The sequence below is a fragment of the Mustela nivalis genome (assembly GCF_964662115.1).
Source record: "Mustela nivalis genome assembly, chromosome: 6".
NCBI lineage: Eukaryota > Metazoa > Chordata > Mammalia > Carnivora > Mustelidae > Mustela > Mustela nivalis.
This window is the reverse complement of record NC_139025.1, coordinates 14,456,977-14,484,871: the sequence shown is the minus strand read 5'-3', so window position 1 is coordinate 14,484,871 and position 27,895 is coordinate 14,456,977. Positions and strand designations below refer to the sequence as shown.

The window sequence follows — 27,895 nt, the reverse complement described above, 5'->3', positions numbered from 1 at the left end:
ATTTTAGGTTCTAGTTCCATGTAGAGATTCTTTTCTAGCTTCTTTTCTTTCTTTTTTTTTTTTAAAGATTTTATTTATTTATTTGACAGAGAGAGATTACAAGTAGGCAGAGAGAGAGAGGAGGAAGCAGGCTCCCTGCTGAGCAGAGAGCCCGATTCGGGACTCGATCCCAGGATCCTGAGATCATGACCTGAGCCGAAGGCAGCGGCTTAACCCACTGAGCCACCCAGGCGCCCTCTAGCTTCTTTTCTAGCTGTATCTGTATCCATTTATCTGTGCTAGAACTAATTTCACCAGCATTATCTTCAACAGTAAAGTATTTTATTTATTTATTTTTTATTTTATTTTATTTATTTATTTGACAGAGATCACAAGTAGGCCGAGAGGCAGGCAGAGAGAGAGAGAGAGAGAGAGGGAAGCAGGCTCCCTGCTGAGCAGAGAGCCCGATTTGGGACTCGATCCCAGGACCCTGAGATCATGACCCGAGCCGAAGGCAGCAGCCCAAACCACTGAGCCACCCAGGCGCCCCAACAGTAAAGTATTTTAATGCTATTTCTACTTTTAAGAAGAGGATAGTTGAGACATTAAAAAAACAAATAATAGCAAACAAACAAACACCCCAAAACCACTGTGCCTTGCTTGTAGAAGACATCTAAGCATCTTGTGTGGCTCTACCTGTACTCTCCCTGTGAATGATTAACCCATGCTTCTTACCTTCGGCATGTTACATGGTTTTGAAACACCACTTGAAAATATATTAAGAACTCCTTGCTGTGAAAGTTGCTAAGTTGTTAGAAGGGGCAAAAGATCCCAGTAACAGCTTTTGACTCTTCTTGCTTTATACAGACAATAAGTGGTAAATATCTTAAAGATTTTTGTTAGACTAGGAGCCAGAATTCATAAGTATTGGTGAAAAGAAGGCTAATTTAAGCAGCTTTGCCATATTTTCATTGGCCCTGTTAATTGGTGCTCCAATTTTTTCATTTTGAACTTTTTATTGAAGAACGGTTACAAACACTAACACTGGTGCTTATCCCAACCTTCATCCTTAAGGGACTTCTTTTTTCCCTAGAATGAATGCTTTGGAGTCCAAACTTAATTTTGTGATGGCATTAATAGGGTCTGCCAAATTGCCAAGATTCCAGATTATACAACCTCAGAAATGATTTGATTATTTAGCAATTTAATGTCTTAATTTAAGTAAGTTAACTAATTTTGTTTGAAGTGATGACTCCAAAGTTTATGTTCTTGACCTGAACAGTTAGTTCTCAGAGATTCTGCTCCGAAGGAAAGATGAACATTGGAGTTGAAATGATCGCACCCCCCCCCCCCCGTTCTGTTGTTTCGTCTTACCTTCCAGTCCAGTGTGGTAGTTTGGAGAGCGACTTAGCCTTGGTCAAGTCATCTGATTTCTTTGTGCCGCAGCTTTCTTACCTGTAAAATTGAGCTACTGATACCTCTCTCACAGGATTATTATCAGAATTAAATGCAACATGATATGTAATGTGCACAGCATAATTCTCTCATAGGTACTTAGTAATTGATAGATGCTTTTTGATTTCTCTTAATAGTAAATATTCCTTTTTTTTTTTTTTAAGATTGATTTATTTATTTGAGAGTGTGTGCAAGCAGGGGGTGGGGCAGAGGGAAAGAATTTCAAGCTGACTCCCTGCTGAATGATCTCGTCCTGAGATCATGACCTGAGGCAAAATCAAGAGTCTGACACGCAACAACTGAGCCACCCAGCTGCTTGAATGTAAGCTTTGTAGCTCTCTCCTTGGTATTTCCTTTTTTGGGTCTTGTCCTCCTTTCAGAATTTGGTATAAACCATGACCCCTCTTATCAGAAAAATGCACCTGTCCGTTAAACTTGACTGAATGTTGGGGACTTTGTAGGTTACCCCCCTCCCCTACCCCACCCTGCCAAAACTCATCTGTGAACCAAGTTGAGGATCTTTGCAGAACAGCTCCTTGGCAGACTCTCCAGTTTCTTGGCTTTAATTGTCATCCCAGTGTAGATGGATGGCTCCTAAGTCTGGTTGTTTGCCTTGTGAACTTCTTTCTACCTGCTGGACATATTTATCATGGTATCTTTATGTACTAGAGACTTAATAAGTGAATGGAGAAATAGATCACACATTTTAATAGTTGATACAGGCAAAATAAATTATGACACTGTATGGCTAGAGTTACCTTTACCTTACTCACTGTAAATTATAGCTAATAAAGTTAAATGAAGTTAGGTACTGATTTAGGCACAACTGTCTCATTTCCTCCTGTACCCATTGAAATTTAAGTGTAAACCTACGCAAAGGGTTTTGGTCACCAATTATAGTGAGGACATGAGTTTCCAAGAACCCTATCATGTGGTAGCTTCTTTCACACTATAAGGTTAGGGGCACTTGGGTGTAGCTCAGTTGGTGTAACGTCTGACTCTTGATAACCGTTCAGGTCATGATCTTTGGGTCCTGGGATCGAGCTTCACATCAGGCTCTGCACTCTGCATGGAATCGCCTTAGGATTCTCTCTCTCAAATAAATAAATAAATCTCAACAAACAAACAATTTGTTTAAAGCCAGAGTATAAACTCATATGAAAATTTGCTATTTCACTTTAAAGTAGTATCATAGTCAACTGTGTATTATTAGTATTAGAACTTTGTGCCTTCATCTCTTCCATCTCTTCTCCTCCCCACAGTTTTAGTTAGGGCTCTAATAGTTGGAGGGGACAGAAACCCACTTTAAAGGGGAAAAGTGTTATTGGCCCAAGTAATTGAGTAATTCAAAGTCAAGTCTGATTTCATAGAGATTTAGGGGCTCAAATGACTGTCAGGGGCTCTCACTTTTATTCCTTATTTCTCAGCTCTATTTTTCTTTACCTCTTTTTTTTTTTTTTTTGACACTACATATTCTTTTTATTTCTCTGTTATTTTCAGAATTGAAAGTTATGAAAAAGTAATGGATTATGGCTCAAATCAGTTTGTGTTTCTTTTATTTTATTTTATTTATTTATTTATTTATTTATTTGAGAGAGAGACAGAGCGAGCATGAGCGAGGAGAAGGTCAGAGGGAGAAGCAGACTCCCCATGGGAGCTGGGAGCCCGATGCAGGACTCGATCCTGGGATTCCAGGATCATGACTTGAGCCAAAGGCAGTTGTCCAACCAACTGAGCCACTTAGGTGTCCCAATCAGTTTGTTTTTTAACATGAAATTAACTTAACATGACTGAATTTACCATAAGAAGTAAAAAAATAAAATGGTGAGAGAGAAAGCCTGAGGTAGACTTCTTTCCATTATGTTCTTTTTTAATATTTTTTTTGGATATAGCTAAACCTTTTTTTTTTAATTTTTTATTTTTTCAGCGTAACAGTATTCATTATTTTTGCACCACACCCAGTGCTCCATGCAATCCGTGCCCTCTCCAGTTCCCACCACCTGGATCCCCCAACCTCCCACCCCCACCCCTTCAAGACCCTCTTTACCTCTTTTCTTTCTGAGACAGGTAGTTTTCTTTATGTAGTCAAGGAAGAAGGCTGGAAGCAGCTCTAGTTTATGTTGGTTTTATAACTGCAGTCATAGCAGAAGAGAGGTAATCTTCCTCATAGTGTCAGAAAAAATTCCGGGGAAAGACTTTGGACTTGATTGCTGAATTACCTGTATAAATGATCCTCAAATTGTGGTCCCTGGCCCAGTATCATCAGCACCATCTGGGAGATATTAGCACTGTAAATTCTGGGGCCTCTTCCCAGACATACTGAGTCTGGAACCAGCATTCTGTGCTTTAACAAGCCTTCCTGGTGAGTCTGATGTATGCTGAAGTTTGAGAAGCACTGATCTATGTTACCAGAACTCACAGCTGTCTGAAATAGAGAAGAATACCCTTTACCTTTGGAATAATTACTGGTTTTATTACCTTCCCTAACAATGCCCCTGGAAACAATTTTTTAAAATTTAAATTTCTGCAAGATTATGGTCTGTACCGTTCATTCATCTGAAATGTTCTCTTTAAGTAGATGAGTTTCTCTAAATTTTTTTTTAAGATTACATTTATTTGAGAGAGTGCATGTGAGCACGAGTGGGGGGAGGGGCAGAGGGAGAGGGAGAAGCAGACTCTGTGCTGAGAGGGAGTTCTGTGGGGCTCGATCCCAGGACCCTAAGATTATGACCTGAGCTAAAGTCAGACACTTAACTGACTGAGCCACCCAAATACCCCTCTGATTTTTTTTAATGATACATTAAATCATACATTTAATGATACAAAGTAGCATTATTTGCATGCCATATATATACCAGTCAGGTCAAATATGTTTTATACACAGGCCTTTAATCCTTCACAGAATGCTGTAAAATAGGTCGTGGTTCCCATTGTTGCTAAAAAGAAAACTGAGGCTGACAGAGGTTTGTCTAAGGTGGACTAAGGTTGTCTATCAAATAACTGGAAAAGTAAAGTTTGAATGTAGATACTCAAGGCATTTTATAGAGGGTCTGCTTTGTGAAGGGATCTGTTACAAGTATCAGGAGTACAAAACTGGTTAAGACCTAGTCTTTGTCCTCCATAAAGAAGACAGCCAGTACAGGGTAATAATGGCTCCAGTAACAAAGATACTGAAAGAGTAATTTGGGAAGCAGTGGAGGGAGCTTCTAACTGGCTTGGCTTGGCTTGGGGAAGGCTTCAAAAAAGGGTGTGATTTTTGATGTTTGAGTAGATATCATTTTTAAAAATTCCTTTGATAAACACAAAAATCTCATTCTACTTTCATGTTTAATGACATTTCAAAATAAACTACTTCTAAAAGCAAATCAAAGCAATGATAACTTTAGAATGGTTTTTCGAACCACATTTGCCCTTTATCCCAATTTCTAATGTGTTCTCAAAGGAGAGGCTTGTTTTAGCCCTTAAGAATTTTCTTTTCTTTTTCTTTTTTAAGATTTTATTTATTTGTGGGACGCCTGGGTGGCTCAGTTGGTTAAGCAGCTGCCTTCAGCTCAGGTCATGGTCCCGGCATCCTGGGATCGAGTCCCACATCGGGCTTCTTGCTCCGCAGGGAGACTGCTTCTCCCTCTGACTCTGTCTGCCTGTGCTCGCTCTTGCTCGCTCCCTCTCTGACAAATAAATAAATAAAATCTTTAAAAAAAAAAAGATTTTATTTATTTGTGAGAGAGAGAGAGCACAAACAGGGGGAGCTGCAGGCTGATGGAGAAGCAGGCTCCCCACTGAGAAAGGAGCCCAAGTTCAGAACTTGGTCTCAGGTTCATGACCTGAGCTGAAGGCAGACACTCAACCTGCTGAGCCACCCAGGTGTCTCAGAACTTCATAATTTTCAAAGCTACATTGTAAGCCATGGGAGATGTGCCATAATTTATTCAACCACTCCCCCAGATTTTTTTTTTAAGCATTTAAGCTTAAAATTTTTACTTGTTATAGATGGTGCTACGGTGAATGTTTTTTCACATTCATTTCTGTATACTTACATTATGCTCTTAGTATAATTCCTAGAAATAGAATTGGTGGACCCAATATTTGTATTATGGGTTTATATTCCTCCTCTTTTTTTTTTTTTTTTTTTTTTAAGATTTTATTTATTTGGCAGAGATCACAAGTAGGCAGAGAGGCAGGCAGAGAGAGAGAGGAGGAAGAAGGCTCGGGGCTCGATCCCAGGACCCTGGGATCGTGACCTGAGCCTAAGGCAGAGGCTTTAACCCACTGAGCCACCCAAGTGCCCCTATATTCCTCCTCTTGTCACATGTAAAATTGTCATTTGCCTTTTTTGTTTGTTTTTAAAATACCTTCACATGTTATGCCTTTATAACATGAGTTATGTTTTACCGGTTTTCATAATTTGGTTTTCATTTTTTTGGTAAATAGATAAAACATAGTTAATTTCTGGTCATTTTTGGCATGTAAGCCTATAAATTAAGGTGATACACATAGCAGTGTGTCTCTGTTAATATAGTGGCCCAGTCATTAAGCATCTGCCTTCGGCTTGGGTCATGATCGCACGGTCCTGGGATCGAGCCCCACATCAGGCTTCCTGCTCAGCAGAGTCTGTTTCTTCCTCTCCCTTTGCCCTTACCCCTCATGTGTATGCATGCACCTTCCCTCACAAGTGAACAAATAAATTGTTTTTTAAAGATTTTGTTTATTTGACAGAGAGCACAAGCAGGGGCAGTAGCAGGCAGAGGGAGAGGGAGAAGCAGGCTCCCCACAGAGCAGGGGGAGCCTGATGTGGGACTCAATCCCAGGAACCCGAGATCACGACCTGAGCCAAAGGGAGGAGCTTAAGCAACTGAGCCACCCAGGCACCCTGAATAAATAAATTCTTAAAAAGAAAGAGAGGACGAGAGAAAAGAAAGAAAGAAAGAAAGAAAGAAAGAAAGAAAGAAAGAAAGAAAGAAAGAAAGGAAGGAAGGAAGGAAGGAAGGAAGGAAGGAAGGAAGGAAGGAAGGAAGAAAGGAAGAAAGGAAGAAAGGAAGAAAGAAAGAAAGAGAGGCGCCTGGGTGGCTCAGTGGGTTGAAGCCTCTGCCTTCGGCTCAGGTCATGATCTTGGTGTCCTGGGATCGAGCGCCTCATCGGGCTCTCTGCTCATGCGGGGAGCCTGCTTCCTCCTCTCTCTCTGCCAGCCTTCCTCTCTGCCTACTTGTGATCTCTGCCTGTCAAATAAATAAATAAAACATTAAAAAAAAAAAAAAAAGAAAGAAAGAGGGAGGGAGGAAAGGAAGGAAGGGAGGATAAATTCTGTATAAATCACTTGTTCTAATAATCTTCTACCAAATTTTCTTCTTCTGTAATATAATCATTGAAAGTCTCATTTCTGACTTAAAAAATATTTCCTCACAAGGAAATTATATCTTATAAGGGAGAGGTTTTCCAGAATTTTAGTTTTTATGGTAAGGTTGCTTCTATTAGAATTCTTAAAGCATCTGATAGATGGGGTATCCTTTATTACCTTTCTTTGATTTATAATCTCACTGGTTAGGATTGGGTTGAGTACATATTAGAGTCTCAACAAAATCTTTGTGGGTTGTGAGGGCCTTTAAAATCTTTAGACTTCCTAACATAGAAAAAAGTTTGAATTGGAATTTTTCTTTCTGTTTCATTTTCTTTTCTGTCAGCATTTCTTGGTGGTATTCAGTTAGGACTCAGGGATTTTCTTCTAGAGGTCAGTTAGCCTGTTCTTTCCTTAGGAGTTATTCAGAATCTTTTTTCCTTTGTGGTATGCGCTTACTAGGCAGAGTAGCCACGGTATTGTAGTAAGAAAATCTATTGCCAAAACATCCACTACAGCAGAAAACTGACCTACTTAATGGTAACAAGTTGAAAAAAAAAAATCTGTGGAATTGTACCAGCATTGGATCAACTTCTTTCTTCTCTTGTGGTGGATGGGGTGGGGGTAATAGACAAGAGGATAAGAAAGGATAGTGAACTGCTGCAGGAAAGTTAAGTAATGTAGTAAGTGAATATTTAATTACCTGGAATTGTTTGATTAAAAGTTATTCATCTGGTACAATTTGGAAGCTTCTAAAATGCAGCAGTTCTTCTTAAATCACTTTAAACTTTAAAAACAAAAAACTAAGGGCACCTGGGTGGCTCAGTTGGTTAAGTGTCTGCCTTCAGCTCAGGTCAGGATCCCAGGGGTCAAGCCCCATGTTGTGCTCCCTCTCCCTCTGTTCCTCCCCGCTGCTCATATTTTTTCCCCCTCTGTCTCTCAAATAAATAAATAATCTTAAAAAAAATTTTTTTTTCAGTTTTATCAGTGTAATACATTTGGGATTTTATAGATACTGAAACAAAAAAAGAATGTTTGGAATCTTTATTTGTAGCAAGTGACTATGGGCCTTAACTTTATCAAACTCATTTTTTCCATTGTTACTCAATCTAATTTTCACTACTCTCAGTATCACTAGCATCTAAATTTTAGAGCTGTGTCGTCCAGTACAGAAACCACGAGCATATGTGGCTACTTAAATTAATGAAAAGGGAGTAAAATAAAAACACTAATTCTTCTCTCAAACTGGCCATATTTCAAGGGCTTACTTGCCAAATGTGGCTAGTAATACCATATTGGGTAGCATAGATACAGAACATTTTCAACATTGAAAAAAAATTCTGTTGGATAGGATTGTTCGAAAGGCTGCCGCATTCTGTCATGCTTTCAGGGTTTCCCAGCCTTGGCACTGTTGACATTTTGGACCAGATAATTTTTTGTTTTGGAGGCCTTGTAGGATGTTTTGCAACATCCTTGGCCTCTAGTCACTAGACGTCAGTAACATTCACCCAGTTTTAACAATCAAAAATGTTTCCAGATATTACCAAAAGTCCCCTAGGGAACCAAATCTACCTTATTTGAGAACCACTGATCCGTTTGCATATGTTAGTTCTGTACTCAACTAGTTTTTCCTTCACAAAAAGCTTAGTGGCTTAAGTAAATAATTTAATAGCTCGTGACTCTGGATTGTTAGTTTGGCTAGGGCTATATTGATCTCTCTGGTCTGTTGGTGGTCTGGCTGGGCCAGATAGCCTCATTTTACGTGTTGGCAAGCTTTTGTCCAGGGTAGGGTTGGGAAATTTGTTCTCCATATGGCCTAAGAGGCAGATTCATTTAGTCGTTGGCTTAAAGTTCTAAGAGTACAGGAGAGGACAAAGTCCAATATGCAAGTACTTTTCCAGTTTCTGCTGTGTTGACACCCATTGGCCAAAGCAAGTCATATGGCCAAATCCACATTCTAGAGGGAAAGAAATAGATTCCACCTCCCAATAGGAAGAGTAGTTAAGTCATGTTATAAAGGAGCGTGCAAAAAGGAATGAAGGAATTATTGTGGGTATTTTTGCAAAAAGTTTACTGCTGTTAATTTTGGATAACACAAAAGGGCATTACTGACTTTCATTATATTTATCATTTTTGTCTTGTTTGTTTTTGCTTTTATCATTTAGCCTTTTGGCTAAGATCAAATGTTTGTTTTTATTTTATTGTTTTAAATCCAAAATTGTTTAACTTTACTCACGTATTTGCTCTTTTGAGTATTCTTTTTTTTTTAAAAGATTTTATTTATTTATTTGACAGACAGATCACAAGTAGGCAGAGAGGCAGGCAGAGAGAGAGGAGGAATTAGGGTCCCCACTAAGCAGAGAGCCCGATGCGGGGCTCGATCCCAGGACCCCGAGATCACGACCCGAGCCGAAGGCAGAGGCCCCAACCCACTGAGCCACCCAGGCGCCCCACTCTTTTGAGTATTCTTGATTCTTTCCTATGTTATCATGCTTCCGTCTGAGGTTATTTCCTTACTTCATAGATAATTTCTTTCTTTTAGTGTGAATCTACTGGTAGTGAATGTTCTGTTTTTGTCTGAAAGCATTTTTATTTTGCCTTCATTTTTGAAGGTTTTTTTTTTTTTTTAAGATTTTTTAAATTTATATGACAGGGTGATAGAGAGCACAAGTAGGCAGAGCAGCAGGGAGAGGGAGAAGGAGAAGCAGACTCTCCACTGAGCAGGGAGCCCGATGTGGGGGTTGATCCAAGGACCCAGCGATCATGACCTGGGCCAAAGGCAGACGCTTAACCCACTGAGCCATCCTGGTACACCAGGGATTTTTTTCTTTAACAGAGAAATTTTAATTTTTCCCACTTTCTTATTAAACTCTTCTTTTAAAAAAAGATTTTATTTATTTATTTGAGAGAGAGAGCACAGAGGAAAAGGGAGCAACAGATTCCCTCCTGAGCAGAGAGCTCAACGCAGGGCTCAATCCCTGGGCCTTGAGATCGTGACCTGAGTGGAAGGCAGACACCTAACCAGCTGAGCCCCCAGGCACCCCTCTCATTAAACTAGTATTTTCATTCTCCTTTCCTCAGAGAATTTTATCCTAATGTAATATTCTCACACTTAAATATATATATATTTTTAAATTCCAGTATAGTTAAGATACAGTGTTACATTTGTTTCAGTTTTACAACATAGTGATTCAACAGTCTATACCTTACTTAGTGCTTATCACAGTAAGAGTAGTCTTTTTTTTTTTTTTAAGATTTTATTTATTTATTTGACAGACAGAGAGAGAGAGATCACAAGGAGGCAGAGAGGCAGGCAGGAGGTAGGGATGCAGGCTCCCCGCTGAGCAGAGAGCCCAATGTGGGGCTCGATCCTAGGACCCTGAGATCATGACCCAAACCAAAGGCAGAGGCTTAACCCACTTAGCCACCCAAGTGCCCCCGCAGTAAGAGTACTCTTAATCCCCTTCATGTATTTTACCCATCCTCCCTTCTGATAACCATCCATTTGTTTCTCTGTAGTTAAGAATCTGTTTTGTTGTTTGTCTGTCTCTTCTTTGTTGGTTTCTGTTGTTTCTTAAATTCCAAATATGAGTGAAATCATATGGTATTTGTTATTCTCTGACTGACTTACCTCACTTAGCATTATAACCTGATGATGGGTGATGTTAAGAACATTTTCCTGTGTTTGTTGGCCATCTGTGTGTCTTTGGAGAAATATCTCTTCATGACTTCTGCACAATTTGAAATTGGATTATTTGCTTTTTGGGTGTTGAGTTGTATATTCTTTATATATTTTGGATACTAATCCTTCGTCAGATATGTCATTTCCAAATATCTTCTCTGATTTGGGAAGTTGTCTTTTAGTTTTGTTGATTATTTCTTTTGCTGTGTAGAAGTTTTTATTTTGATGTAGTCCCCCCAAATTTTTAAAACATTTTGAAAAGACTTTATTTGAGAGAGAGAAAGTGAGCATGAGCAGGGGGCAGGGCAGAGGGAGAAGCAGACTCCCTGCTAAGCAGGGAGCCTGACACAGGGCTCCATTCCAGGACCCTGGGATCATGACCTGAGTGGGAGGCAGGTGCTTAACTGACTGAAGCACCCAAGCACACCCCAATAGTTTATGTTTGCCTTTGTTTCCCTTGGCTCAGGAGACATATAAAAAAATGTTGCTATATCCAATTTCAGAGAAATTGCTGCCTATGCTCTCTTCTAGGATTTTTATGGTTTCAGGTGTCACATTAGGTCCTTAATCCATTTTGAGTTTATTTTTGTGTATGGTGTGAAAAAGTGGTCAAGTTTCATTCTTTTGCTGTGGCTGTCAAGTTTTCCCACTGCCATTTGTTGAAGAGACTGTCCTTCCCTTTGCATGTTCCTGCTTTGTCAAAGATTATTTGATCATATAATTGTGGATTCATTTCTGGGTTTTCTGTTCTGTTGTGTTGATCTGTGTGTCTTCTTTTGTGCCAATACCATACTGTTTTGATTACCACAGCTTTTTAATACAACTTGAAGTCCAGAATTGTGATTCCTCCAGTTTTGTTCTTCCTCTTCAAGACTGCTTTGGCTGTTCTGGGTCTTTTGTGGTTCCATACAAACTTTAGGATTATTTGTTCTAGTTCTGTGAAAAATTCTGTTGGTATTTTGATAGGGATTGCATCAAATCTGTAGGTTGCTTTGAGTAGTATGGCCATTTTTCTTTAAAATTTTATTTTTATGTAATCTCTACACCCAACAGTGGAGCTCCAACTCAGAACCCTGAGATCAAGAATTGCATGCTCTACTGAGTTAGCCAGCCAGATACCCCTGGTAATATGGCCATTTTAACAATATTTGTTCTTCTAATGCATGAGCATGGACTATCTTTCCATTGGATTGTGTCATCTTCAGTTTCTTTCATCAGTGTATTAAAAGTTTTCAGAGTACCGATCTTTCACCTCCTTGGTTAACTTACTCCTAGGTATTTTATTATTTTTGGTATGATTCTAAATGGGACTGTTTTCTTATTCTCTCTGTTGCTTCATTATTAGTGCATAGATATGCAGAGGACTTCTGTATATTGATTTTGTATCCCATTATCTTACCGAATTCGTTTATCACTTCTAGTAGTTTTTTGGTGGAATCTTTATGGTTTTCTAGACATAGAATCACGTCATCTGCAAAGAGTGAAAGTTTTACTTCTTCCTTACCAATGTGGATGCCTTTTATTTCTTCTTGGCTCATTGTTATGGCTGGGAATTCCAGTACTATGTTGAATAAAAGTGGTGAGAGTGGACATCCTTGTCTTGTTCCTGATCTTAAGGGAAAAGCTCTCAGTTTTTCACCACAGAGTATGATGCCAGATCTGGGTTTTAGCATATATGGCCTCTTATATACTGAGGTGTGTTCCCTCTAAACCTGCTTTATTGAGGGTTTTTGTCATGAATGGATGTTGTGCTTTGTCAAATGCTTTTTCTGCATCTATTGAAATGATCTTTTTTTTTTTTTTTTACCCTTTCTTTTGTTGATGTGAAGTATCATGTTGATTGATTTGTAGATATTGAAGCACTCTTGAATCTCAGGAATAAATCCCACTTGATCATGGTGAATGATTTTTTTTTTCATGTATTGTTGGATTTGGTTGGATTTTTTTCATGTGTTGTTAGATTTGCTAATACTTTGTTGAGGTATATTGGGTCTGTGTTCATGAGAGACATTGGCCTGTAGTTTTCTTTTTTTTGTAGTGCCTTTATCTGGTTTTGGTATCAGAGTAATGTTGGCTTCATAGAATGAATTTGGAAGCTTTCTGAAGGATATTTTTATTGGGCATAGAATTTCAGCTTGGCAGTTATTTTCTTACAGCATTTTAAATATATCACATTTGTACATAAACAATGAATCTTGGAACACTGAAAAAATAAATAAAATCAATCAATCAGTCTTTTAATTAGTATATCCCGTTGTCTTCTGATTCCTTTGTTGTTGTTGTTATTAGAGAAGTGGTATCTTTGGTTTTCATTAGTTTTAAATAATTCTTCTAGGTGATTTTCTTTGTGTTTAAGTTCCTTGAATTCCATAGACCCTTTTGAATCTGTTGCTTGCTATCTTTCATTAGGTTTGGAATATATTTAAAATATTTTTTCTGAAAGGAAAAAAATGAAACAAAATGGGATCGGGATGGAGACAAACCATAAAAGACTCTTAATCTCACAAAAGAAACTGAGGGTTGCTGGGGGTGGGGGTAGGGAAAGGGTGGTTGGGTTATGGACATTGGGGAAGGTATGTGCTGTGGTGAGTGCTGTGAAATGTGTAAGCCTGATGATTCATAGATCTGTATCCCTGGGGCAAGTAATACATTATATATTAATAAAAATAATTTTAAAAAAGTAAAATATTGTTTCTATCCCACTTTTTCACTCACTTCTGCTGGGAATTAGGAGAGCTGTATATTATATCTTCTCTGCATCCTGTGTGTCTCTAGTGTGCTTTTCTCTATTTTTCATCTTTTTGTTTTTGTTTTTGTCCTTCATGTGGGTATTTTCTGTTGACTGTTTTCTATTAAGGTTTTTCTTTTTTAACATTTTATTTATTTGACACAGATAGAGAGAAAGAGAGACAGAGAGCAAGTGTCCACAAGCAGGAGGAACGGCAGGCAGGGGGAGAAGCAGGCTTCCCATAGAACAGAGAACCTAACATGGGGCCTGATCGCAGGACCCTAGGATCAGGACCTGAGCCAAAGGCAGATCCTTAACCAACTGAGCCACCAGGCACCCCTACTGACGGTTTTCTAGTTTAGTGACTAATCTGCTGTTACAAGCATCTGTTTTTCTATTAATTTTATATTTACATATTTTTTTAGTTCTAAAATTTCAATTATTTTTTGTTTTCATAGGTTTCTGTTGTCTGGTGAAATTCTCATCTTGTCATCTATTTTCTCAGACATTTTAATCACTTTTATTTATTTATTTTTTAATGCTTTTATCCGTTTATTTGAGAGAGAGAGCTGATGGGGGGATGCCAAAGGGAGAGGACAAAAGACTCCCTGATGAGCAGGGGGCTTGATGTGGAGATCATGACCCAAGCTGAAGGCAGATGCTTAACCAACTGAGCCACCCAGGTGCTTCTAATCACAGTTATTTTAAAGTCTGTGCCTGATAATTAAACTATCTGGATCCCCTTTTGGTCTTTTCTTAATGTCTGCTTTTTCTCTTGGCACTCAGTCATTTGGTCCTTCTCCTGGCATTCCTGATAATTTTTAAAATGAATATCAGACAGTGTATATTAAAAATGATAGAGGGTCTTGATAATGATACTGTTCTCTAGAGAGGATTTAATTTTCTTGTAGTAGTAGTTAAAAAAGTAGGAGCAAATGACCTTGACTCAGTACAGGCTTGAGATGACTTGAGGCTTTGTTTTAGACTTCCTAAGGGCTGCTTTAAGTCCAGTTTCCCCTTACTCTGAGAGTTTTGTCCTTCAGAGGTATCAAATGGAGTCCTGGGGTATTTGCCAGAGCTTGTCCTTCTTGGCAGGCTCTGAAGTATAATTTTTTTTCCCAACACTGTGAGCTACCCAAAGTTCTGCTTACCTTTTTTTGGTTTAAAATAGGCTTCTTTTCCTTTTTTTGGCCTCTTGCTCCCCGCACAGGTTAGGATTCAATAAATACCCTAGGGGCAAATGCAGTACAGAATGTCCAGCCTCATTTTTCTGTGGTTGCCTTTTCTGTGGAATTTCAACCCCTCAAATCCTGCTGTCTTGATAAGCCCTGAGCTCTAATTTCTGTCTTTGCAACCCTGTGAGACTGCCAACAGGTCTAGTAAGCAGCTAGTTGAAAAGGAAAAAGTAATGGAGAATGGCAGGCTTAACTCTGCATCTCCTTTTTCTTTGGTGTTTTGGCTTCTAACATCCTGCCTGCTTTCTGTGTTTTTATTTTTTGTTTTTAAATCCCATTTTTGTAGTTTTTCTTGCCAGGAGAATTGGTCAGATACAATTCACTGTAAAATATTTTGTAATGAATGTCTATTATTAAATAATGTATTAAATAATAACTTATAATAAAGCAATATTATAAACAATTTTAAACATATATTGATCATTGCAAAAGAGGGCATGAACTTGAACTTGACAGGAGGGCATGAACTGGAACAGTGAATTTGACAGTTGAGGACCCTGCCCTCATGTAGCTTTCATTCTTGCAGGGAAGAGAGCTATTAACTATACCTTTATTTATATTGTGTTAAACCGTAAAAGAGAAGTACGGGTTGTTAACCTGCTTATTCTAGAGATTTAGTTCAGGTGAGGGAGGTGGTGGTCAAGGACAGTTACCTGGAGGAAAGATATTTGAGCAGAGCTGTGAAGGATGAGTAGAATTAACTTAGGGAAAAGTAAGATGTTTAAACTATGGATTAAAGAGACTTTAAGATGAAAAGGGGCATAGTGGGTTTAAGGTATTGAAGAAGGCAAGTGTACTTGGACTGATAGGCAAGCACAAAATTATACTGAGCTCTTTATAAGCCTTGTTAAGTATTTTTTAATGTTTTTCCCCATTTTTTTCTTTCTTTCTTTTTTTTTTTTTAAGATTTTATTTATTTATTTGACAGAGAGAGACCAAGCAGGCAGAGAGGCAGGCAGAGAGAGAGAGAGAGAGAGGAGGAAGCAGACTCCCTGCCAAGCAGAGAGCCCGATGCGGGACTCTATCCCAGACCCTGAGATCATGACCTGAGCTGAAGGCAGAGGCTTAACCCACTGAGCCACCCAGCCCCCCCCCATTTTTTTCTATTCTGACATGATTACTTGTTTGACTCTAATTCATCCTCTGTCCCTAGACAGAATTACTTATTTTAGTTATTTATGCAGTACATATATATTAGGTGTTTTGCAAACAAGGTTCTAAATGAGATACTGATGTTGATTAAAGACAACATGGAACATTGACTCTAGAGCCTGATCTAAAGTGTTACCCTACTAATTAGCTATATAATTTTGCATCAGTTATTTAATATTTCTGAACCCGAATTTTCTCATGTGCTAAATATTAATATGGAAGTGATAATAGAAGGACTAAATGAGCTAACTGATAAATTTGCTCAACAAATGGTGGCTCTTTTTACTATTAAACAACTATAAACCATGAATTCAGCTTTCAAGTTGCCTAAATTCTATAGGACATGACATACATCAATAGTTATAATATGTAAAGAGCAGTAAATGATATAAGAACTAAAAAAGCAGTGGAGTTACTACTTCCAGACTTGAATATTAGGACTATTTAAAGATGAATGTAATGTATGGTAGACTTGGAGCTAGCTGTTTTCAAAAGTAAATTTGATATATTGCTATTTTATTCATAAATGCTCACATTTTATTTTTATTTATTTATTTATTTGACAGGGAGAGAGATGGTGAGAGAGGGAATACAAGCCAGAGGGAGAGGCTAAGGGAGAAACAGGCTCCCCACTGAGCTGCGAGCCCAGTGCAGGGCTCCATCCCAGGACCCTGGGATCATGACCACAGTGGAAGGCAGACACTTAACAACTGAGCCACCCAGGTGCCCCTAAATGTTTACATTTTATCAAGCCAAACAACCACACTCCTGATTTCTTTCCTCACAATATCTTGTGAAACCATATGAAGCAGTTGGCTTCCTTTCTGACCTCTTTTCTTATTCTCCCTTTACTTAGGAAGCTATAGCTTCATCATTGACTTTCTATTCCTCTGACACAGTAGGTATAGTTCTGCCTCAGGACTTGTGTGCTTGGTATTCCTTTGACCCAGAGTGCTTTCTTCCACATGTCTACTTGGGTTTTCCCTGTCACTACCTAATACAGATCTGTCTGCTCAAATATGACCTAAATAGTAAAGAGGGAATTACCTCTTTACTTAAAAGAATGTGTCCTCTTTTTCACCTACCCCATCACTTTCCTTCCTGTTACCCCAATTTTCTTCATATACAACATATTATATATTTGTTTCTTTATTATTTTTTCAGCCTCCCCAAACAAAATACACCAACAGGAGGGTAGAGACTTCAGTGCATTCTCGGTCTTATCTCCATAGTCTAGAAGAGTATCTGTCTTATAATTGCTTCTCCATATGTAATTTTTTGAATAAATGAACACATGTTTTCTGGTTCAAATAACAATGGCTTTTTAAAAAACATTTATTTATTTATTTATTTATTTATTTATTTATTTTAGAGAGAAAGAGCAGGGGGTATGGGTGGCAGAGGGAGAGAGAGTTTTAAGCAGAAGCCACACTGAGGTTGGCACCTGACATGGGCGCCATTTTGTCTGGTAGGCAGTAGGTCTTTTGAGACATTTTTTGGGTAAGATTTAGAAATGTGGGTTGTTTGATACTTCAGGTAGGTGAGTTAATAACAGGGTAATATGCAATGTATAAAGGGCAAACATATGATTCTATTACCTACTTGATCCTGGAGAGGTTTTTTTAGCCTATTATATGTACTTCTTTGGATCTGATCACTTTTTTTAAAACTACTTTTAAGAGCATTTCTACATTACAGCAAAATTAAGCAGAAAGTACAGAGTACATATTCCCTCTGCCCCCACATATGCACAACCTCCCTGACTATTAACATAGGCCACTGGAGTGGTACATTTATTTGTTACAGTCAATGAACTTATGGTGACATATTATTAATACCCAAAGTCCACAGTTTTTGTTAGGGTTCACTCTTTGTGTTACATATGCTGTGAGTTTTGACAAATATATGATGACCTCTAGCTAACATAACATTATTATACAGAATAGTTTCAATGTCCTAAAATCTGTGTTCTGTCTGTATGTCTTTCAAAACCCTCTAGCCTTTGGCAACCAACCACTGGCATCTTTTTACTGTCTCCAAAGTTTTGCTTTTTCTAGAATGCCATAGAGTGGAAATCATACAATATGTAGCCTTTTCTCTTAAAGTTTTCCATGTGTCTTTTCTTGGTTTGGTAGCTCTTTTCTTTTTAGTGCTGAATATTATTCCATTCTCTAGATATATCACAGTTTATTCGTTTACCTACTGAAGAACTTCTTGGTTGCTTTCAAGTTTTGGCAGTTATAAATTAAGCTGATACAAATAACCATGTGCAGGTTTTCTGTGGATGCAAGTATTCAGCTCCTTTGGATAAATACCAAGGAAGAAGATTGCTGGATCATATGGTAAGAGTATGTTTAGTTTTTAAGGAACTGCCCAACTGTCTTTCAGAGTGGTGGTACCATTTTGCATTCCCATCAAGAAAAAGTGAAAGTTACTGTTGATCCACATCCTTGCCAGAATTTGGTGGTGTCAGTGTTCTGGATTTTGGGCATTTTAATAATAGGTGTGTAGTAGTATCTTATTGTGATTAGTGGTTCCTGAATGACATGATGTTGAACATCTTTTTATATCTTGATTTGCCACGTGTATGTCTTTGTTGAGATATCTGTCAAGTCTTTTACCCACTTTTTTTTCTTTTAAAGATTTTATTTATTTATTTGACAGAGAGAGATCACAAGTAGGCAGAGAGGCAGGCAGAGAGAGAGGAGGAAGCAGGCTCCCCGCTGAGCAGAGAGCCCGATGCGGGGCTCGATCCCAGGACCCCGAGATCATGACCCGAGCCGAAGGCAGCGGCTTAACCCACTGAGCCACCCAGGCGCCCCTCTTTTACCCACTTTTAAATCAAGTTGTTTTCTTATTCCTAAGTGTTAAGAGTTCTTTGTATATTTGGATAATAGACCTTTATCAGATGTGTCTTTTGCAAATATTTTCTTCCATTCTGTGGCTTGTGTTCTTATTCTCTTGACAGTGCCTTTTGCTGAGCAGTTTTTAATTTTAAGGAAGTCCAGCTCCTCAGTTATTTCTTTCACAGATCATCACTTTGGTCTTGAATTTAAAAAGTCATTATTATACCCTAAGTTATCTAGGTTTCTTCCTGTTTTTTCTAGTAATTTCATAGTTTTGCATTTTATAGTTAGGTGATCCATTTTGCGTTAATTTTTGGAGAAGGGTATAAAGTCTATTTCTAAATCTTTTTTTTCTAGTACCATTTGTTTTTTTAAAGATTTTTAAAATTTATTTGACAGATAGAGATCACAAGTAGGCAGAGAGGCAAGCAGAGAGAGAGAGAGGAGGAGGAAGCAGACTCCCTGCTGAGCAGAGAGCCCGATGCAGGGCTCGATCCCAGAACCCTGGGATCATGACCTGAGCCGAAGGCAGAGGCTTTAACCCACTGAGCCACCCAGGCGCCCCTCTAGTACCATTTGTTAAAAGAGACTGTATTTTCACCATTGTATCACCTTTCTGTTTTATATGAAAGATCAGTTAACTGTATTTATGTGGGCTTTAAATTTTATTTTCTTTACTTTTAAATATTTTTATTTGAGTATAGTTGACATGGGCTTTGTTTATCATATCCACAAAATAATTTTCTGGGATTTTGATTGGAATTGTATTGAATTGATACCTCAGGTAAGGAAGAATCGATATATTGACAATCTTCCCATCCATGAACATGGAATATTTTTACATTAATTTAGTTTATCTTTAATTTTGTTCATCAGAGTTTTATAGTTTTCCATATATATATATGTCATATTTTGTTAAGTTGCCCTAAATTATATCTAAGTGTTTAATTTTTTAAGGTATTCATATAAATTTGTTGTTTTAAATTTCAAATTCCACTTGTTCATTGCTGGTTTATAGGAGATTGATTGAGTTTTGTGTATTAACCTTGTATGCTGCAGCTTTGCTGTAATTGCTTATTAGTTCCATAAGTTCTTTTTTTTTTTTTAATTCTTTTGGATTTTCTACTTATATGATCATGTCATCTGTGAACAAAGACAGTTTTATTTCTTCCTTCCTTAGTATGTATACATTTTATTTCCTTCTCTTGTCTTTTTTCATTAGCCTGGGCTTCCAATATAATGTTAAAAAGGAGTGGTAAGCGGAGACATCTTTGCCACGTTCTTGATCTAACCAGGAGGTCTTACAGGTTCTCACCATTCAGTACGCTGTTAGCTGTAGGTTTTTGTGGATTGAGAAATTCCCCTGTATTCCTAATCTGCTGGAGAGTTTTTATCATGGATGAATTTGGATATGTCAGATGCTTTTTCTGTATCTATTGATATGATCATGTGGTTTTTCTTTTTTAACTTGTTAATGTGACAATTACATTAAGTGATTTTTGAATGTTGAATCAGCTTTGCATACCTGAGATAAATCCTACTTGGTTGTGGTGTATAATTTTATTTTATACATTGTCGGGTTCAGTTTGCTAATATTTTTCATCACATTTCTATTAATAATTGGCTCCCTCATAACGTGCTGATCAAATATTCAGTTAAAGCTTTGAAAAATAGTGTATATGTTGGATGACAGAATTGAAAAACAATTTTTTTCCTCTATGGGCCAAACTGGCTAAATCTATGATGTAGAATTTAAAGCACATTATATAAAGATATTTTGAGAATCAATTTAATTTGCACAGGTAATGTCACAAACTATCTGAGTTATAATCCCAGCTTTCCCACTTGTACACTGTATAACCTTGAGCCAATTATTTACCCTGTCCATGTCTTAGATTCTTCATCTATAAAATGAGGGTAATGGTGTTAACTTATCACATAGGGTTGTTATGAAGTGTAAAATAAGTTAGACATGTTAAGTCTCATAAAACAATAGCTGGCATTTAGTAAGGGCTGATTAAATGTTACCTGTGACTATTATACAGTTCTGCACTTAGACTTAGATTCAGTTGTTTATGATGTGCGTGATATGACTTAGCACAACTGAGAAAGATTAGTTTCTTAGTCTTTTTTGGATTGTAAACTCAGGAGTGATAGTGTGATTTGGATAGGAAAAAAGTTAATATAGTTCAAGGGTCTAAAAGAGTGGTTACCAGCCTTGATACTTCCTATACCATTTCCCAGCAAATTAGTTTGAAGAAAAATTAAAATTTAATATTTCTGAGTTTGTCATATTCAGTTATTTACAAAGTAGAGGAGCTGGATTGAGGAAACCAACCAAAACATTCCTGGATTTTGGCATAAGGCCCTGAGAAAGAAGGAGTGGAAAAGTTTCATGTCTTTCTGATGGCCTGTCCCTGACCTGTAGACAAAGGGTTACCGCTGAGTGGAAAATTGGGCTGCTCTTCTTCTCTTCTAGTGACTTTCAGACTTAATGAATTATTTATATAAAAAAAAGGTTTCCTTTCTCAGACCTAAACTGAACACTCTAGTAGTGGGAACTATGTTCTTTTCCCCCTTCCTGATATTTAATGCCTTTATCTTAATGAAATTTTTCCCATAACTTTTACCTTTTAACTAATGATATAATTTACTTATTAGAATTAAAGTCCCACAAAAGCTTTTTTCACTGAAGCACCTAGAGCATTGCCTGGGACAGCATAGATACTCAGTAAATATTTGCTAAGTGAGCTGAATGAGCAAAATCTCAGTACAAGCACAGCAGCTCTAAGTGAAGCCAGGACAGGGATTTAGAGTTCTGTCCATTGGCTTCTGTCCTCTTCCACTCTGTGGAATTTCTGTAAGTATCACAGATTGAAAACTATTTTACAGGTAATGATCTGTGTAAGATTGCTGGAGTAGGGTTCACCCACTTTATTTTATCTTTCTTTCAATATCTAGAAACAATAATTCTCAGAAACCAACTGGGTCTGAGTGGGTGATGATGGATACCTGGAGCTGACCACAGAAGGGCTCATTTTTATGGGAAATATACTTCCCAAACTATGGAGCTCTATTATTACAAGCTCTGGTTGAGAGAGAATGGCTGGTAGCAGTGTATATACCATCAGTTTAGAACATCAGAGAACATTATCATGCTGATGTTGTAGATACTTAAAAGTGGAAAATACAATAAAGATGAAGATAAAATCTAAAATCTAAACAGTAAACAAATGAACCTGTGTTTCAAATGAATAATGCAACCACACTGAAGATAACCCAGGTAACTTTGGGGCATACTATATATTTTCAGACTCAAGATAAAAAGAACTATAAACAAATAACCCTAGTTTGTAGGCAGGTTTTTTGTAATGGTATAAATTGACAATTTAAAAACTATGTTCTTTCTTTCTTTACTCTTTTCTATCTATTCTAAGATTGAGTAAATAACTTAATGGGGGAGAAGGGAAAGTTCTTCCTTAAAATTGCAAATAAATGTAGAACTCTTGGAATTAGAAAATGACCACTTCAGAATGATTTAAATAATACTTACACACAAGAATAATTTGCAGGTACCAAACTATTGGGTGGAAGTTTGATGAGGAGTATGATATTTACATAGCCTCGATAATTTACAAAATAGTACCTTATTACAAAGAGAAAACAGTAACTTTACAGTGGAAAAATTTGTCGGGATACCTTTAACCAAGTAATCAAAGTTAGCATCACTAATAATAGAGCACACTAACCTCTTGTAGCTTTTGATAGGTGTGCGAAGGACTATGTTACTTTGTGACATTCCTGTAAAAAATGCATAACTTGAATTTAAAAATGAGAGATCATCAAACGTAAGTTGAAGGATGTTCTACAAAATAGTTGATCTGTGTTCTTTAAAAATCTTAGTCTTAAAAGGCATAGACTGAAGAACTGTTCCTTATGATAGGATTCTTTTTTTTTTTTTAAGATTTTATTTATTTATTTGACAGAGATAACAAGTAGGCAGAGAGGCAGGCAGAGAGAGAGAGAAGAGCAAGCAGGCTCCCCTCTGAGCAGAGATCCCGATTGATCCCAGAACCCTGGAATCATAACCTGAGCCAAAGGCAGAGGCTTTAACCCACTGAACCACCCAGGCGTCCCTTATGATAGGATTCTTAAGGAGACATTACCGCTAAATGCAATGCATGATCCTGAATTAGATTCTGGACTGGGGAAATCAACAGCTTTAAAGGACATAAAATCAGTCAGTGGCATTTGAATATGGACTCTCGTTATGTAACAGAAATTTTAACATTGATACAATACTGATTTGGTTAGCTCTACTGTGGTTATTTATCTGTCTTGCTAGAAAGATACATGGAAACATGGAGTGCTAAAATGGTACAATATCTGCAACTCAGACATGGTTCAGGGAAGAAGGTGTGAGAGAGAGAATGGCAAAGCACATGGGGTAAAATGTAAATAATTGATAGTATTTGGAAGTTATATAAAGATAAAAATTCACCTAAAAATTCCCAAGTTATAGTCATCTTTGAACAACTTGATTTTACTAGTTATTTATAGAATTTTTTAAAAAAGATTTTATTTGACAGAGGGAGAGAGGGAATGCAAGCAGGGGGGGAGTGGAAGAGGGAGAAGCAGATTACCCACTGAACAGGGAGCCCGAAGTGGGGCTCGCTCCCAGGATTCTGAGATCATGACCTGAGCCGGCAGCAGACGCTTAACGACTGAGCCACCCAGGCTCTCCTAGTTATTTATAGAATTTTTAAAAAGTACAAAAATTATTCTCATCACTTATAAAAGTAAAGTAGTGAAGGAAATGCTGATTAAGTCAAGAAACTACGAACTGTTAAGATACAGAGCAGAAGGACCTGAATTTTTGTTTGGAGTTCTGTCATGACCAAGTAACTTCATTGAGCACCTCACTGTCCTGTATTCATTTCCTTTGACATGTGTACAGAAGGTTTTTAAAGGACTTCCTAAATATTTCCTGTATAACTAATAAGTTTTCTTTAAAAACCATGCTTTGTAAAAATCAGATTGCCAGGGGTACCTGGGTAGCTCAGTCTTGTTAAGTGTCTACTTTTGGCTCAGGTCATGATCCCAGGGTCCTAGGATTGAGCCCCACTTTGGGCTGCCTGCTCATTGGGAAGTCTGCTTTTTCCCTCTCCCACTCCCCCTGCTTGTATTCCCTCTCTCGCTGTGTCTCTGTCAAATAAATAAATAAAATCTTTTAAAAAATCAGACTGGCATGTTCCAGACAAACACTTTAATAAATTTATTAAGAAAATTTGAAGACCCGGGGCGCCTGGGTGGCTCAGTGGGTTAAGCCGCTGCCTTCAGCTCGGGTCATGATCTCAGGGTCCTGGGATCGAGTCCCATATCGGGCTCTCTGCTCAGCAGGGAGCCTGCTTCCCTCTCTCTCTGCCTGCCTCTCCATCTACTTGTGATTTCTCTCTGTCAAATAAATAAAATCTGTAAAAAAAAAAAAAAAGAAAGAAAAAGAAAATTTGAAGACCCAGGGGTGCCTTGGTGGTTCAGTTGTTAAGCATCTGCCTTCAGCTCAGGTCATGATCCCAGGGTCCTGGGATTGAGCCCAACAACAGGGCTCCCTGCTCAGCGGGAAGTCTGTTTCCCCCTCTCCCTCTGTTGCTCCCCTGCTTGTGTTTCATCTCTTGCCATGTCTCTCTCTCTCTGTCAAATAAATAAATTTAAAAAGACAGAAAATTTGAAGACCATTTTTATACTTTTTTTGTTTATATTTTGAAAGTTTTTATTTAAATTCCAGTTAGTTAACACACAATGTAATGTTAGTTTGATATGTACAAATTAGTGATTCAGCAGATGCATACATCACTTGGTGGTAATCACAAGAAGTCTTGTTTGTGTGTGTGTGTGTCTTTTCTTTTACCACTTTGCTCATTTGTTTCTTAAATTCCACATATGAGTAGAATCATATAGTATTTGTCTTTCTCTGACTGACTTATATTTTACTTAGCATTATACTGTCTAGCTCTATCCGTGTTGTTGCAAATGGCAAGATTTCTTTTTTTTTTATGGCTGAGTAATAGTCCACTGTATATATATGTACCACATCTTTCTTTGTTCATCAGTCAATGGCACTTGGGCTGCTTCCATTTCTTGGCTATTGTAAATAATGCAGCTCTAAACATAAAAGTGTCTTTATTTCTTTGAATTGGTGTTTTTGTGTTCTTTGGGTAAATACCCAGTAGTGCAATTGCTGGATTATAGAGTAGTTCTTTTTTTAACTTTTTGAGGAACCTGTGTAACTGTTTTACACAGTGGCTACACCAGTTTGCAGTTCCATCAACAGTGCACAAGGGTTCCTTTTTCTCCACATCCTCACCCAACACCTGCTGTACCTTGTGTTGTTGATTTTAGCCATCTGATCCCTGGTGTGAGGTGATCTCTCATGGTGATTTTGATTTGAATTTCTTGAGGTTAGTGATGATGAGAATCTTTACATGTGTCTTTTGGCATTTTTGCAATTATTTTTTTACAAGGGAATATTTTAGGGAATGGAAGTTCTTTATTAAATCTCTGAGCTACAATGACACACACACTCATTTTAATTTTATGTAATAAGTTATTTTAATACTTAGTATAATTCTTAATAGATTGGTGACATTCATAAAAACTCACCTTGATATTAGTATCAGTGAGCTGCTAACAAAATTATTTTATAGGGTCTATGTAAAATATTCCTATCATTCCTTTAAAAAAAAAGTTTTTATCAGGGTTCTAAAAATAATGAGGTATATTCAAATACATTGCTTATAGTTTTTCTTTGTTCTAGAAATTCCTGAAATAAAGGTTATTTAAAGGTATTTTTTCATACTTTTGGGTATTTAAAAAAATTTGGGTATAGGTACTGCACAATGTTATATTAGTTTTAGGTGTGCAGTATAGCACATTATGCTATGCTCACAAGTGTAGCTACCATCTGTCACCATACAACACTGTAATATTACCATTGACTCTATTCCTTATGCTGTGCCTTTTAGTCCCATGATTTATTCATTCAATATCCAAAAGCCTGTATTTCCCACTCCCCTTTACCCATTTTGCTCAACTCCCTACCTTCCTCCTCTCTGGCAACCATCACTTTGTTCTCTGTATTTATAGATCTGATTCTGTTTTTGTTTGTTTATTCACTTATTTTTAGATTACACATAAGTAAAATCACATAGCATTTTTTTCTCAGTCTGACTTATTTCACTTAGTATAATACCCTTTAAGTCCATCCATGTTGTCTCAAATGGCACAATCTCATCCTTTTTTATGGCTGAATAGTATTCTGTTTACATATGTAGACACACAGACACACACAAAAACACACCCCACCTCTTTCTTATCCATTTGTCTGTTGATGGACACTTAGCTTGCTTCTGTATCTTGGCTATTGTAAATAATATTGCAACAAACAAGCTTGCAAATAATGAAAAATAAAAAGATAAAAAGGTTTTTATATTGTATTATTTAAAAAGCCCCTTTAAATAAACACCTAACCATATAACAAATAGATAATGTTATAGATAATTTATTGGTAAATGCAGATTTTGATAGAAATGTGTTTATTAATTATAAAATTATTTAATTGAGATTCTAAAGTCAGTGACAGTAACAATTTAAGCTGTTTGACCAGTGAAATGCTAGTTAAAATGGAGTAGTCATTCCTTGGTGGTAACAATAGTTCTACCCTGCTTTCTCTCGTTTTTTTTTCCTTATAAAAATTCCTTTCTACCATTGCTAGGCATCACTCCTTGTTGACACAACTCTTCATGTTTTGGGCCCCTTGTGTACTTACGACCAGTGTTAGAAAGGATATGTGTGGAATGGAATTTGTGGGAGTTGTCAGCAAACAATGATGTCTGTTCTGTTTGTCTCTTTCTTTGTGTGTATACAGTATTTTATATTTCAAAGATTCAGTATTTTACCTCTTAGGCATTTGACTTGAATCTAGGGGAATTATTTGTTATGAATTAGAGGAGATTGTGATTCTACATTAATGTGTGGATTTTACAGTTTCTACAGTGACTTGTAGTGGTCCTCTTTCTTATATCATTAGAATAAAGTCCTGTTTTCTGGGGGAAATTGAGGACCTCCACTTTGTATTTTATATACCTGTGCTGTGTTTGGAATTACTCTGTCAGTGCGATGTAGCAGTAATTATGTTACTAACAACAATTTTGTGAGATGTTTATTATTCTCATTTTACAGATGAGGAAACTGAGGCTTGGTGAAGTTACGAAACTTGTCCAAAGTCACACAGCTTGTAAAGGGCACAGCCAAGATTCAGAGCCAGGTCTGTTTAACTTCAAAACTCTTAACTGTAGCCATGAAACTTTGAAATACCTGTTAAGTATCAACCTATGATAAGTTGTACTGCTATTAATATTTCTTAACTGTTGTTTAACTTACTGATAATTTTTTTAATGGTGAGTATTTGTCAATGATAATTTAATGTATCTTTTAAATATTGTGAAAAGAGGTGTAACCTAGTAATTGAGGGTCTGGGCTCTGGAGACAGACTCCTGGGTGTGAATCCCGAAGCTTTTCCACTTACTTGTGTGACATTGGGAAAGTAACTTAACTTTTTCTGTACCTCAGTTTTCCTACTGTAAAATGGCATAAGCAGTATGATCCATCTGGTAAAGTTGTTGTGAAGATTATATTATTTAATATGTACAAGAGCCTTTATAACAATGCCTGGCATGCAGTAAGCATTCAATAAATGTTAGCTACTGGTATTATCATCTCCTAGCAGTTAGTAAAACAAATGATCATTACTTCTAATTCTGTTATAAAGTTGAATAAGGAAAGTTTAAGCAGCAATATAAGATAGCCCAAAATTCACATAAACCAAAATTAAATTTGAATAAGTTAAACCTAAGGAAAATCATACATTTGATCAATTTCAGATCTATGGTAGAGCAAACTGGGTAACTGCTTATGGACCTTACTCGTAGAAGTGTATTTTATGTATAGGGAATATGAATAGGTCCATGTAGTTACCTTTTGAGCCATGTATGATCATTGTATTATGAATGTGTTTTGTCTGTTTTCCTCTTATAGATGCAACTTATATTCAGAATAAATGTTTACATTTTTAGGTGGCTTTTAAGGAGATACTTCAGCACTGTTCACATATAATTGCCAAGAACCAGAACCTTACGTGTTATGTAAAATGTTAGGAACATTTCATCACTTGCATGAATAGTTATCAGAACTTATATTGTGTTGAATGTGCACATTGATTGTTCTTTGAACCAAGGGGGCCATAGCACATTCAGCTAGAACTCAGCAGTGTACTGATCATATGCTCTTTACTCATATTTCTTTATTCCGACAATAAGAATTCTGAAGTGCCATATCCACTGTTACTACAATTTAGTTAAAATATCTGTGATTAGTGACTAAGAAGTTCATACCAATTGTAAAAATACCCATAAATGGTAGTAATTTGAG

The 27,895-nt window shown here is 37.2% G+C and overlaps 1 protein-coding gene across 28 annotated transcripts in view; it reads left to right on the top strand.

Moving 5' to 3' along the window:
- NUMB (NUMB endocytic adaptor protein) overlaps nucleotides 1–27,895 on the top strand; it is a 189,783-nt gene that overhangs the window by 59,206 nt on the left and 102,682 nt on the right. For 15 of the 28 annotated variants that reach the window (XM_082733429.1, XM_082733438.1, XM_082733417.1 and 12 more), the window contains exon 3: nucleotides 26,648–26,732. The exons of the other annotated variants lie outside the window; for them this stretch is intronic. The gene's annotated coding sequence lies outside the window, so the exon portion shown is untranslated. The remainder of the gene's footprint in view (nucleotides 1–26,647; nucleotides 26,733–27,895) is intronic. 28 annotated transcript variants of the gene reach the window in all.